Source organism: Panulirus ornatus, chromosome 9 (assembly GCF_036320965.1).
Source record: "Panulirus ornatus isolate Po-2019 chromosome 9, ASM3632096v1, whole genome shotgun sequence".
Lineage (NCBI taxonomy): Eukaryota > Metazoa > Arthropoda > Malacostraca > Decapoda > Palinuridae > Panulirus > Panulirus ornatus.
This window is the reverse complement of record NC_092232.1, coordinates 9788815-9801314: the sequence shown is the minus strand read 5'-3', so window position 1 is coordinate 9801314 and position 12500 is coordinate 9788815. Positions and strand designations below refer to the sequence as shown.

The 12500-nt window shown below is 45.4% G+C and overlaps 1 protein-coding gene and 1 long non-coding RNA gene across 4 annotated transcripts in view; one reads left to right on the top strand and one right to left on the bottom strand.

Annotated features, from left to right (window-relative positions):
- LOC139750196 (uncharacterized) overlaps positions 1-12500 on the bottom strand; it is a 1037082-nt gene that overhangs the window by 305641 nt on the left and 718941 nt on the right. The window lies entirely within an intron of this gene.
- The window catches only part of LOC139750194 (uncharacterized), a 403260-nt gene that overhangs the window by 66195 nt on the left and 324565 nt on the right, over positions 1-12500 (top strand). The window lies entirely within an intron of this gene.

Below are 12500 nucleotides of genomic sequence, written 5' to 3'. Positions count from 1 at the left end.
GTATCATATAGTTCCATGTGATATCATATAGTTCCATGTGATATCATATAGTTCCATGTGGTATCATATAGTTCCATGTGATATTATATAGTTCCATGTGATATCATATAGTTCCATGTGATATCATATAGTTCCATGTGATATATAGATCCATGTGATATCATATAGTTCCATGTGATATCATATAGTTCCATGTGATATCATATAGTTCCATGTGATATCATATAGTTCCATGTGGTATCATAATGCGTCTTATTATATCACATGGCAGCCTATGTGATATTCGTCATATGATGTTATACATAACATCAAATCACATCAGGCAACATAGAAATAAAATTAAGGCATCCGATATCATTTGATCTATGTAATAACATGTGGGATTTACGATATCACATGGTGATTTATGATAACATCACACGGTGCTAATATATCACCCGGAACTATCATATATGGTCCTATATCACATGGTGTTATATATCATCATACCGTAATTTATCTTATGGTCTTATACATGATAACACGTGGTGTTATACATAACACGTGGTGTTATACATCATATATGGTGTTATACATGATAACACGTGGTGTTATACATGATAACACGTGGTGTTATACATGATAACATGTGGTGTTATACATGATAACATGTGGTGTTATACATAACACGTGGTGTTATACATGATAACACATGGTGTTATACATAACACGTGGTGTTATACATGATAACACATGGTGTTATATGATGTTAGATAACACCACAGAGCTATAAGAACATATACCTCATTGTTCTGATATTCGAAACTTCTTAACAAAAGATACGAGTCAACAAACAAACAAAATATCCCCCCTCCTCCAAAAATAAAATACCAAAAACGAGAGCAAACCAAACCTCCAAACCACGAGCCAGGAGAGAGAACGAGCACCCACCCACACACACACAGATCTCTAACAAAACAACACACGAGGATTGTGTAACAAAATAAAAATGCAAAATAACAATGAAACCACGACCCCCCCCCCACCCAACCCCTACCCCCCCACCACAACTACACAAGACCCCCCTCCCCCCCCCCCCCCATCTGTGAACTTCACAAGCAAGTCGCAGATGGAGAGAACGGCTCTGCTGGTGGGGGAGGAGTAATGGTGGAGGTGGTGGTGATGGTGGGGGAGGAGTAATGGTGGAGGTGGTGATGGTGATGGTGGGGGAGCAATGGTGGAGGTAGAGTGGTGGTGGTGGTGGGGGAGGTAATGGTGGAGGTAGGGTGGTGGTGGTGGGGGAAGTAATGGTGGAGGTAGAGTGGTGGTGATGGTAAAGGCGCAAGAAAGGACTAGTGGTGGTGTTGAGGAGGCAGTGGTGGAGGAAAGGGTAGGGGCGTTGGAGGAGATAGGTGGTGGAGAAAGGGGCTAGTTGCGTTAGTGGGGGGATGTGGTGGAGGAAGGAGGTAGTGGTGTTGGTGGAGACAGTGATGGAGGAAGGAGTACCTGTGGTGTTCGTGGAGGCAGTGGTGGAGATAGCTGTAGCGTTGGTGGAGGTAGTGGTGGAGATAGCTGTGGTGTTGGTGGAGGCAGGCCAGGCCGAGAGACTGGATGGTAACTGTGGTAGACGGCGTCTGCGGTCATCTACCCGCGACCAGACAGCGACCAGTCTGGGGCGTTCGACTAGACCGGAACCAACCACCCCTGCCCTGCCATCCACCCTCCACCCGCCCCTACCACCACGCCATCCACTCATCCCTCCATCTGTCCACCAGGGTCGTCCCCCTCCATCTGTCCACCAAGTCGTCCCCCTCCATCTGTCCACCAGGGTCGTCCCCCTCCATCTGTCCACCAGGGTCGTCCCCCTCCATCTGTCCACCAGGGTCGTCCCCCTCCATCTGTCCACCAAGGTCGTCCCCTCCATCTGTCCACCAAGGTCGTCCCCCTCCATCTGTCCACCAGAGTCGTCCCCCTCCATCTGTCCACCAAGTCGTCCCCCTCCATCTGTCCACCAGGGTCATCCCCCTCCATCTGTCCACCAGGGTCATCCCCCTCCATCTGTCCACCAGGGTCGTCCCCCTCCATCTGTCCACCAGGGTCGTCCCCCTCCATCTGTCCACCAGGGTCGTCCCCCTCCATCTGTCCACCAGGGTCGTCCCCCTCCATCTGTCCACCAGGGTCGTCCCCCTCCATCTGTCCACCAAGGTCCTCCCCTCCATCTGTCCACCAGGGTCGTCCCCCTCCATCTGTCCACCAAGTCGTCCCCCTCCATCTGTCCACCAGGGTCATCCCCCTCCATCTGTCCACCAGGGTCATCCCCCTCCATCTGTCCACCAAGGTCCTCCCCTCCATCTGTCCACCAAGGTCCTCCCCTCCATCTGTCCACCAGGGTCGTCCCCCTCCATCTGTCCACCAGGGTCGTCCCCCTCCATCTGTCCACCAAGGTCGTCCCCCTCCATCTGTCCACCAGGGTCGTCCCCCTCCATCTGTCTACCAGGGTCCTCCCCTCCATCTGTCCACCGGGTCGTACCCTCCATCTGTCCACCAGGGTCCTCCCCCTCCATCTGTCCACCAGGGTCGTCCCCCTCCATCTGTCCACCAAGGTCCTCCCCTCCATCTGTCCACCAGGATCGTCCCCCTCCATCTGTCCACCAGGGTCGTCCCCCTCCATCTGTCCACCAAGGTCGTCCCCCTCCATCTGTCCACCAGGGTCGTCCCCCTCCATCTGTCCACCAGGGTCGTCCCCTCCATCTGTCCACCGGGTCGTACCCTCCATCTGTCCACCAGGGTCGTCCCCCTCCATCTGTCCACCAGGGTCGTCCCCCTCCATCTGTCCACCAAGGGTCGTCCCCCTCCATCTGTCCACCAGGGTCCTCCCCTCCATCTGTCCACCGGGTCGTCCCCTCCATCTGTCCACCAAGGTCGTCCCCCTCCATCTGTCCACCAGGGTCGTCCCCCTCCATCTGTCCACCAGGGTCCTCCCCTCCATCTGTCCACCGGGTCGTCCCCTCCATCTGTTCACCAAGGGTCGTCCCCCTCCATCTGTCCACCAGGGTCGTCCCCCTCCATCTGTCCACCAAGGGCCTCCCCTCCATCTGTCCACCAAGGGTCGTCCCCCTCCATCTGTCCACCAGGGTCCTCCCCTCCATCTGTCCACCAAGGTCCTCCCCTCCATCTGTCCACCAAGGGTCGTCCCCCTCCATCTGTCCACCAAGGGTCGTCCCCCTCCATCTGTCCACCAAGGGTCGTCCCCCTCCATCTGTCCACCAAGGTCCTCCCCTCCATCTGTCCACCAGGGTCGTCCCCCTCCATCTGTCCACCAAGGTCGTCCCCCTCCATCTGTCCACCAAGGTCCTCCCCTCCATCTGTCCACCAAGTCGTCCCCCTCCATCTGTCCACCAGGGTCGTCCCCCTCCATCTGTCCACCAGGGTCGTCCCCCTCCACCGAGGTAGTAGAGTGGACGTCACAATACGAGTAACGTCGCAAAACAGGAAAATTCAATTAACATCGCATGACGGTATCTTCCCCAGAGGAGATTTACGAGCTCAATAAATCGGCATCCGGACAAAGTAAATGCCGATATTCCCCCGTCCGATAATAAATGAATGGGTGAGAGGGGGGAGGGGAAGGGGGAGAGTACTCCTAGACTGCTGGTCGTGGTGGTAGTTGGGGAAGGGGGCCGAAGGAGGGAAGGGGGAAGGGGATGTTAGGGAAGTAAGGGTTTTAGGTGATGGGGGGTGATGGGGAAAGGGAAGGGGGAAGGATAACTCTTTCTTGTACGTTGAACTTTGTGTTTGTGTGTGTGTGTGTGTGTGTGTGTGTGTGTGTGTGTGTGTGTGTGTGTGTGTGTTTTATGATACATTGTTTGCCTGAATACCTTTTGGGATTTTGGGAGATGGGATCCGAAGGGCATTTGTTGGTGGATTAATGGGAGAGAGAGGGTCATGGGACGATGGGGAAGGGGGTGTGTGGGGGTGGTGATGGGATCTGTATTTCCTGTTTCTTTCCTCACACGTAATGAGGGGGGAGGGGGGATTAACAGGAAGGGGTGGTGGGGGGATTTATCCTTTTTTTTTGTCTTTCTTTTCTTTCGTGGTGATTAACGGGAGGTTTGGGGTTGGGGATTTCTGGGGAAGGATTCGAGAACAGATTCCCCACATATCAGGTGATGGGGGATATCTCCCCCCTCCTCCTTCCCAAGCAAAGACGGAGGGAAGACTCATCCAACCTCAGGTATTCCCCAACATGAGGGAGGAAGGGAGAGGGATTAGGGGAGGTGATAATCTTACGCCCCCATAGCAAGACTGGAGGAGAACACTGGGTTCTAACCCCCCTCCCAACCTCCCCTCCCCTCCTCCCACGTCAGGTGTTCCCCCAGCAAGCGGGGGAGGGAGATGACGGGGGACGACTGACGGACTGATGGGTGGGTGATGCGCCCGAATGATTTCCCAAAACATGGAAGAATGTTATTGCTTCGAGGGGGGGAAGGGATTTGGGGCTGTTTGGGCGAAATGCCAGTCGTTATGTGTGTGTGTGTGTGTGTGTGTGTGTGTGTGGTATGGTATGGTATGGTATGGTATGGGTGTGGTGTGGTGTGGTGTGGTGTGGTGTGGTGTGGTATGGGGTGTGTGTGTGTGCTATCACCAATATGCATCATACGTGCAGGAAGTCATACAATCATGAGGTAAACATATGAACTGTCTCGACTGACACACGGTCTTCTCAGCGTCTGTATGCTGCCCTCACTCACAATGTCATCACATTCAGTATAGTCCACTCGTACACCACTCATACTATCAAATGACTCCCTTACATTTTCTAACATATCTTTCCTCTTAATTTCAATGTTAGCCTCTGCTTGTTACAACCTTCGTGTTTTAGGGAAGATACGTTCACCGATGGCATCGCCAGCCAGATTGAAAAAAATAATCAAGGGTTGTGATGAAATCACCCCCTCACTCTTTTCTCTTCCATGTTGGGCAAATTTATGGTCTCTTATCTCTCACTGTAACTCAGCTTTCTTAATTCTGGTAAAATCTTTGCTGTCTTCCCCTGAACCTTTCCGCTAGTTCCCTGTGCTTCTCTAACTTCCGACACCGCATATGAGGACCATAATTTATCTCATTAGTCTGTTGGATATTTCCTCGACCATGTATGCTGACCCAGTCTCTGCTAGCAGACAGTGTGTCTCCTTTGTCATGATCCAGTATACAGCGACCCGGCGATGGACATCCTCGATAATCCATTAGACCAACTGTGCAATTTGTCTAGGTCCCCTTGCAAGGTGAAGCAGTTCTCATCACCGTTTACTTCTCTCATGACCTTCACGTCATCATCAGCAAACATATTGAACGACGAGTCCAGTCCTTCTGGTACGTTATTTACATAAATCAGGAAGACTTATGGTTCCAGCATCGAACCTGCGGCACGCCGCTCATGACCCCAATTCGTTTCGAGATACTTCCTGCAATGCATCCTTTGTCCTCCTCCTCTTCAGTAACGTTCTGTCCTTCTATACCTGTTCAATTCCTTCCTGAAGACCTAGCTTCTATACCAGCCTCCTGTGTCGCACAGTGTCAAATGCTTTCTGGCTGTCCACATACACATAAACCAGTCATACTTCTCTTGTCTGCAGACAGGTCTTACTCCCTCAAAGTAGTCTAAGAAGTCTGTTACGCAGGACATCCTTTCCCTAAATCCATTCAGTCTCTCAGTTAAGTAGGTCTACCTTTGCAAGTATTTATCCACTTGCGTTTCTGTTACCTTTCCAACACTATTTTTGCCACACTCGTCAGAGATTTAGTTCAGCACAACTTCTCTGTCTCCTTTCTTAAAAGATGGGTATATCTGCCCTCTTCTACTCCCTTAGTGCTCCCTTTCCCTCCTCCAGATACACCATGAACTAGATTTCAAGCGGTTCACTAAGCTTTTCTGACCTCTTCTTCAGTAGATAAGAAACAAGCCAACCTGTGTGTGTGTGTGTGTGTGTGTGTGTGTAAAGACAGGGAAAATAAAAACAAGCATAACCACACAACATACATAAAAAAACTATAAAGATGTTACGTTTTAATGGGAAAAATACAGATTAAAAGTAAAATCATATCTTTTCTAAACAAATCTAAAAATACTTTGGAAAAATATCATTCGTTGTAAGAAAAAATATTACCTTCGACAAATATACATAACTAAATAATTCATAACAGCTCTCAGATAAAAAAAAAAAAAAAAAGGGGGGGTACTTTTAAGAAAAAAAAAAAAAATGCGTCAGGGTTGGTAAAATTGTCGCTTATACAAAAGTTGTGTTCTGTAAATAAATCATAATTGAATTAAGTTACTACTGTCTTTTTAAGGAGCAATATCATTTCTTTTTTTTTGAGAAGTATTGCTACCTAGAAGGGGTTTATCATATATATATATATATATATATATATATATATATATATATATACAGAGAGAGAGAGAGAGAGAGAGAGAGAGAGAGAAAATCATGATCTGAGGTCTACATCCAATGCATGACAGATTCTATGCATGGCAGAAACATCCATTGCAATATATATATATATATATATATATATATATATATATATATATATATATATATATATACACATACATACATTTCAATATATTGCTTCTAGTGTAATAAATACCACCGCAAGAGGAAGCATATCGTTCAAGACATATGAGACCTTTAAGAAGAAATATATCGCTTGTGGATGTCACAAAGAGAGAGAGAGAGAGAGAGAGAGAGAGAGAGAGAGAGAGAGAGAGAGAGAGAGAGAGAGAGAGAGAGAGAGAGAGAGAGACAATGACTTTTTGTAAGTTTAATTTTTTTTCCTTTTTTCATATGTGTTCCTCCCTCGAAAAGCCCTCCTTTCTAATAGAAATATGGCTGTCTGGGGGAAATATCACAGTAATGAGAGATATCGTTCCTCCTCTTTTATTTTTTCTCAGTAAAATTATTGGTTTGGAGCGACATCACATTATTTGGGAGATATGCATCATTAATAGAAACATCGAAGTTCGGCGAGAAATACATGCCTGTGTGGTATACATCTTAATGTAATATTACGTTTTTTCCAGAAATTTAAACCTGAGTGCAATATATATATATATATATATATATATATATATATATATATATATATATATATATATATATATATATATTTTCATTTCATTTTGCTTTGTCGCTGTCTCCCGCGGGGGAAATGAAACACGATAAGTTCCCAAGTGCACTTTCGTGTAATAATCACATCATCAGGGAAAACACAAGAGAAAAATATAGCACTCAGTTGATATACGACGAAGACACGTAGCTAGGACGCCATTTGGTTAACACGTGATTGTCCAAGACAGACAACGAGGGTATCAAACTTCTTATGTGGACAAAAAGGTGAATTGTTTACAAATTCAATCAACAATAAAGTTATCCAATTTGTATAGACCTTCACTAATATTAAGGTTATAATTATTTGTGTATTCACTAATACAAGATTCAATGATATTTCTCCTGGTACTGGAGTTAAAGTTAAAACTGAGATGGCCTTACTCCAGTCAATACAATGATCATAGTTTTTAACGTGATTAAACGAGGCATTTGATTCTTGTCCTGTTCTTATTCTATATTTATGTTGCTTAAGTCTAACTGAAAGATCCTCACCAGTCTGCCCAACATAAAACTTATCACAATTTCTGCATGGCACTTTATAGATGCATCCAGGAAAATTTTCTGGCAAGTTCCTGATTAAGATATTCTTTATAGTATTACTGTTGCTGAAGGCAACATTTACATTAAAGGATTACAGCAACATGGGAAGTAAAAATAAAATTATTATCATAAGGGAGAACTAAAAGATTCTTGGTGTCAATGGGAGGTTTGGGCTCAACTCTATAAAATGATTTCTTTGCTAACTTATGGGATCTTATCAATGAAAGATCTAAGGTACATTGGATATATATATATATATTATTGGATTACGTGTTAATTGACAGGCGTGCGAAAGAGAGACTTTTGGATGTTAATGTGCTGAGAGGTGCAACTGGAGGGATGTCTGATCATTATCTTGTGGAGGCTAAGGTGAAGATTAGTATGGGTTTTCAGAAAAGAGGAGTGAATGTTGGGGTGAAGAAGGTGGTGAGAGTAAGTGAGCTTGGGAAGGAGACCTGTGTGGGGAAGTACCAGGAGAGACTGTGTACAGAATGGAAAAAGGTGAGAACAATGGAAGTAAGGGGAGTGGGGGAGGAATGGGATGTATTTAGGGAATCAGTGATGGATTGCGCAAAAGATGCTTGTGGCATGAGAAGAGTGGGAGGTGGGCTGTTTAGAAAGGGTAGTGAGTGGTGGGATGAAGAAGTAAGAGTATTAGTGAAAGAGAAGAGAGAGGCATTTGGACGATTTTTGCAGGGAAAAAATGCAATTGAGTGGGAGAAGTATAAAAGAAAGAGACAGGAGGTCAAGAGAAAGGTGCAAGAGGTGAAAAAAAGGGCAAATGAGAGTTGGGGTGAGAGACTATCAGTAAATTTTAGGGAAAATAAAAAGATGTTCTGGAAGGAGGTAAATAGGGTGCGTAAGACAAGGGAGCAAATGGGAACTTCAGTGAAGGGCGTAAATGGGGAGGTGATAACAAGTAGCGGTGATGTGAGAAGGAGATGGAATGAGTATTTTGAAGGTTTGTTGAATGTGTCTGATGATAGAGTGGCAGATATAGGGTGTTTTGGTCGAGGTGGTGTGCAAAGTGAGAGGGTTAGGGAAAATGATTTGGTAAACAGAGAAGAGGTAGTAAAAGCTTTGCGGAAGATGAAAGCCGGCAAGGCAGCAGGTTTGGATGGTATTGCAGTGGAATTTATTAAGAAAGGGGGTGACTGTATTGTTGACTGGTTGGTAAGGTTATTTAATGTATGTATGACTCATGGTGAGGTGCCTGAGGATTGGCGGAATGCGTGCATAGTGCCATTGTACAAAGGCAAAGGGGATAAGAGTGAGTGCTCAAATTACAGAGGTATAAGTTTGTTGAGTATTCCTGGTAAATTATATGGGAGGGTATTGATTGAGAGGGTGAAGGCATGTACAGAGCATCAGATTGGGGAAGAGCAGTGCGGTTTCAGAAGTGGTAGAGGATGTGTGGATCAGGTGTTTGCTTTGAAGAATGTATGTGAGAAATACTTAGAAAAGCAAATGGATTTGTATGTAGCATTTATGGATCTGGAGAAGGCATATGATAGAGTTGATAGAGATGCTCTGTGGAAGGTATTAAGAATATATGGTGTGGGAGGCAAGTTGTTAGAAGCAGTGAAAAGTTTTTATCGAGGATGTAAGGCATGTGTACGTGTAGGAAGAGAGGAAAGTGATTGGTTCTCAGTGAATGTAGGTTTGCGGCAGGGGTGTGTGATGTCTCCATGGTTGTTTAATTTGTTTATGGATGGGGTTGTAAGGGAGGTAAATGCAAGAGTCCTGGAAAGAGGGGCAAGTATGAAGTCTGTTGGGGATGAGAGAGCTTGGGAAGTGAGTCAGTTGTTGTTCGCTGATGATACAGCGCTGGTGGCTGATTCATGTGAGAAACTGCAGAAGCTGGTGACTGAGTTTGGTAAAGTGTGTGGAAGAAGAAAGTTGAGAGTAAATGTGAATAAGAGCAAGGTTATTAGGTACAGTAGGGGTGAGGGTCAAGTCAATTGGGAGGTGAGTTTGAATGGAGAAAAACTGGAGGAAGTGAAGTGTTTTAGATATCTGGGAGTGGATCTGTCAGCGGATGGAACCATGGAAGCGGAAGTGGATCATAGGGTGGGGGAGGGGGCGAAAATTTTGGGAGCCTTGAAAAATGTGTGGAAGTCGAGAACACTATCTCGGAAAGCAAAAATGGGTATGTTTGAGGGAATAGTGGTTCCAACAATGTTGTATGGTTGCGAGGCGTGGGCTATGGATAGAGATGTGCGCAGGAGGATGGATGTGCTGGAAATGAGATGTTTGAGGACAATGTGTGGTGTGAGGTGGTTTGATCGAGTAAGTAACGTAAGGGTAAGAGAGATGTGTGGAAATAAAAAGAGCGTGGTTGAGAGAGCAGAAGAGGGTGTTTTGAAATGGTTTGGGCACATGGAGAGAATGAGTGAGGAGAGATTGACCAAGAGGATATATGTGTCGGAGGTGGAGGGAACGAGGAGAAGAGGGAGACCAAATTGGAGGTGGAAAGATGGAGTGAAAAAGATTTTGTGTGATCGGGGCCTGAACATGCAGGAGGGTGAAAGGAGGGCAAGAAATAGAGTGAATTGGAGTCATGTGGTATACAGGGGTTGACGTGCTGTCAGTGGATTGAAGCAAGGCATGTGAAGCGTCTGGGGTAAACCATGGAAAGCTGTGTAGGTATGTATATTTGCGTGTGTGGACGTGTGTATGTACATGTGTATGGGGGGGGGGGTTGGGCCATTTCTTTCGTCTGTTTCCTTGCGCTACCTCGCAAACGCGGGAGACAGCGACAAAGTATAAAAAAAAAAAAAAAAAAAAAAATATATATATATATATATATATATATATATATATATATATATATATACTATATCCCATATATATATGGGATATGGTAAAGAGTGAATTTGAGCGGTGTGGTATACAGGGGTCGACGTGTGCAATGGACTGAACCAGGGCATATGAGGCGGCCTGGGAGAAAATGATAGGCTTGTGAGGACTGGTTGTGGATATATATGGGATATGGTAAAGAGTGAATTTGAGCGGTGTGGTATACAGGGGTCGACGTGTGCAATGGACTGAACCAGGGCATATGAGGCGGCCTGGGAGAAAATGATAGGCTTGTGAGGACTGGTTGTGGATAGCTGTGGTCCCGGTTGTCCGATCGTATACGCCGTGGACGTGGACGCCGAGGCCTTACTGATTAAAAAAAAGAGAGGTAAAAAAATGGAGAAAGAAAGCGAGATATAGATAGACAGATAGATAGATAGATAGAAAGACAGAGAGAGAGAGAAAAGGAGAGAAAGAGAGAGAGAGAGGGAGGGAGAGAACAATTGCGAATTCATCCAACAATTTAGCCAGCGCGATGTAGCTGTCGCCGGCGCTCCCGCGGGCCAGACAACCAGGTTGTTTGGCGATGTAATCTGCAGTGACAGATTATATTACAGGTTGACTTGGACAGTGAAGGATTATATTACAGGTTGGCTTGGACAGTGAAGGATCATATTACAAGTTGGTTTGGACAGTGAAAGATTACATTACTGGTTGGCTTGGACAGTGAAAGATTACATTACTGGTTGGCTTGGACAGTGAAAGATTACATTACTGGTTGGCTTGGACAGTGAAAGATTACATTACTGGTTGGCTTGGACAGTGAAGGATCATATTACAAGTTGGTTTGGACAGTGAAAGATTACATTACTGGTTGGCTTGGACAGTGAAAGATTACATTACTGGTTGGCTTGGACGGTGAAGGATTATATTACAAGTTAGCTTGGACAGTGACAGATTATATTACTGGTTGGCTTAGACAGTGAAAGATTACATCAGTGGTTGGCTTGGACAGTGAAGGATTATATTACAAGTTAGCTTGGACAGTGACAGATTATATTACTGGTTGGCTTGGACAGTGAAAGATTACATCAGTGGTTGGCTTGGACAGTGAAGGATTATGGCACAGGTTGGTCTGGAAGGTGAGGGATTTCATTACAGGTTGGTCTATGCAGTGAAGGATTATATCACTGGATGGTTTGGACATGACAAGATTATACTACTGGAGGGTTCGATCGATAAAGGATTATGGTAAAGGATGGCTTGGACACTGAATTATATTATTGGACACTGAATTATATTACTGGAAGATTTAATAAGAGAGAAAGAATACTTCCCACGTATTCCCTGCGTGTCGTAGAAGGCGACTAAAAGGGGGAGGGAGTGGGGGGCTGGAAATCATCCCCTCTTGTTTTTAATTTCCCAAAAGAAGGAACACAGAAGGGGGCCAAGTGAGGATATTCCCTCAAAGGCTCAGTCCTTTGTTCTTAACGCTACCTCGCTAACGCAGGAAATGGCGAATAGTATGAAAAAAAATATATATATATATGTGTGTGTGTGTGTGTGTGTGTGTGTGTGTGTGTGTGTGTAGAAAATTACAACAAACGCGTGACGTCATAATACATAATCATCAGTACTACAAGGAAACACGAGAATGCTGAGCGCTTTCGTGTATTATCGCATCTCCGGAGTACAGGTTGCTGGTTATGGATACAGAACGGGAGGAAACACGGAACACGGACGTGTAAACTTGTGATTAGCGAGAGGCGAGGTTGGCACACAAGGGTCTACGTGACCCCACCCTCTACCTGACCTTGACCTGACGTCTCCCACATGACCTCACTCAGGCAAAGCCAGACACAAGGTCGACTCACATAACACAACATAAACTCGTGAACAGTTGATATAACTTTTTATAACTTCCTCTACAAAAAAAAAGGGATTTAATATGTATATACCTTAACTGATATTGAATATATTTTCATCACTGTGTGTAATCAAGCTGGTGTA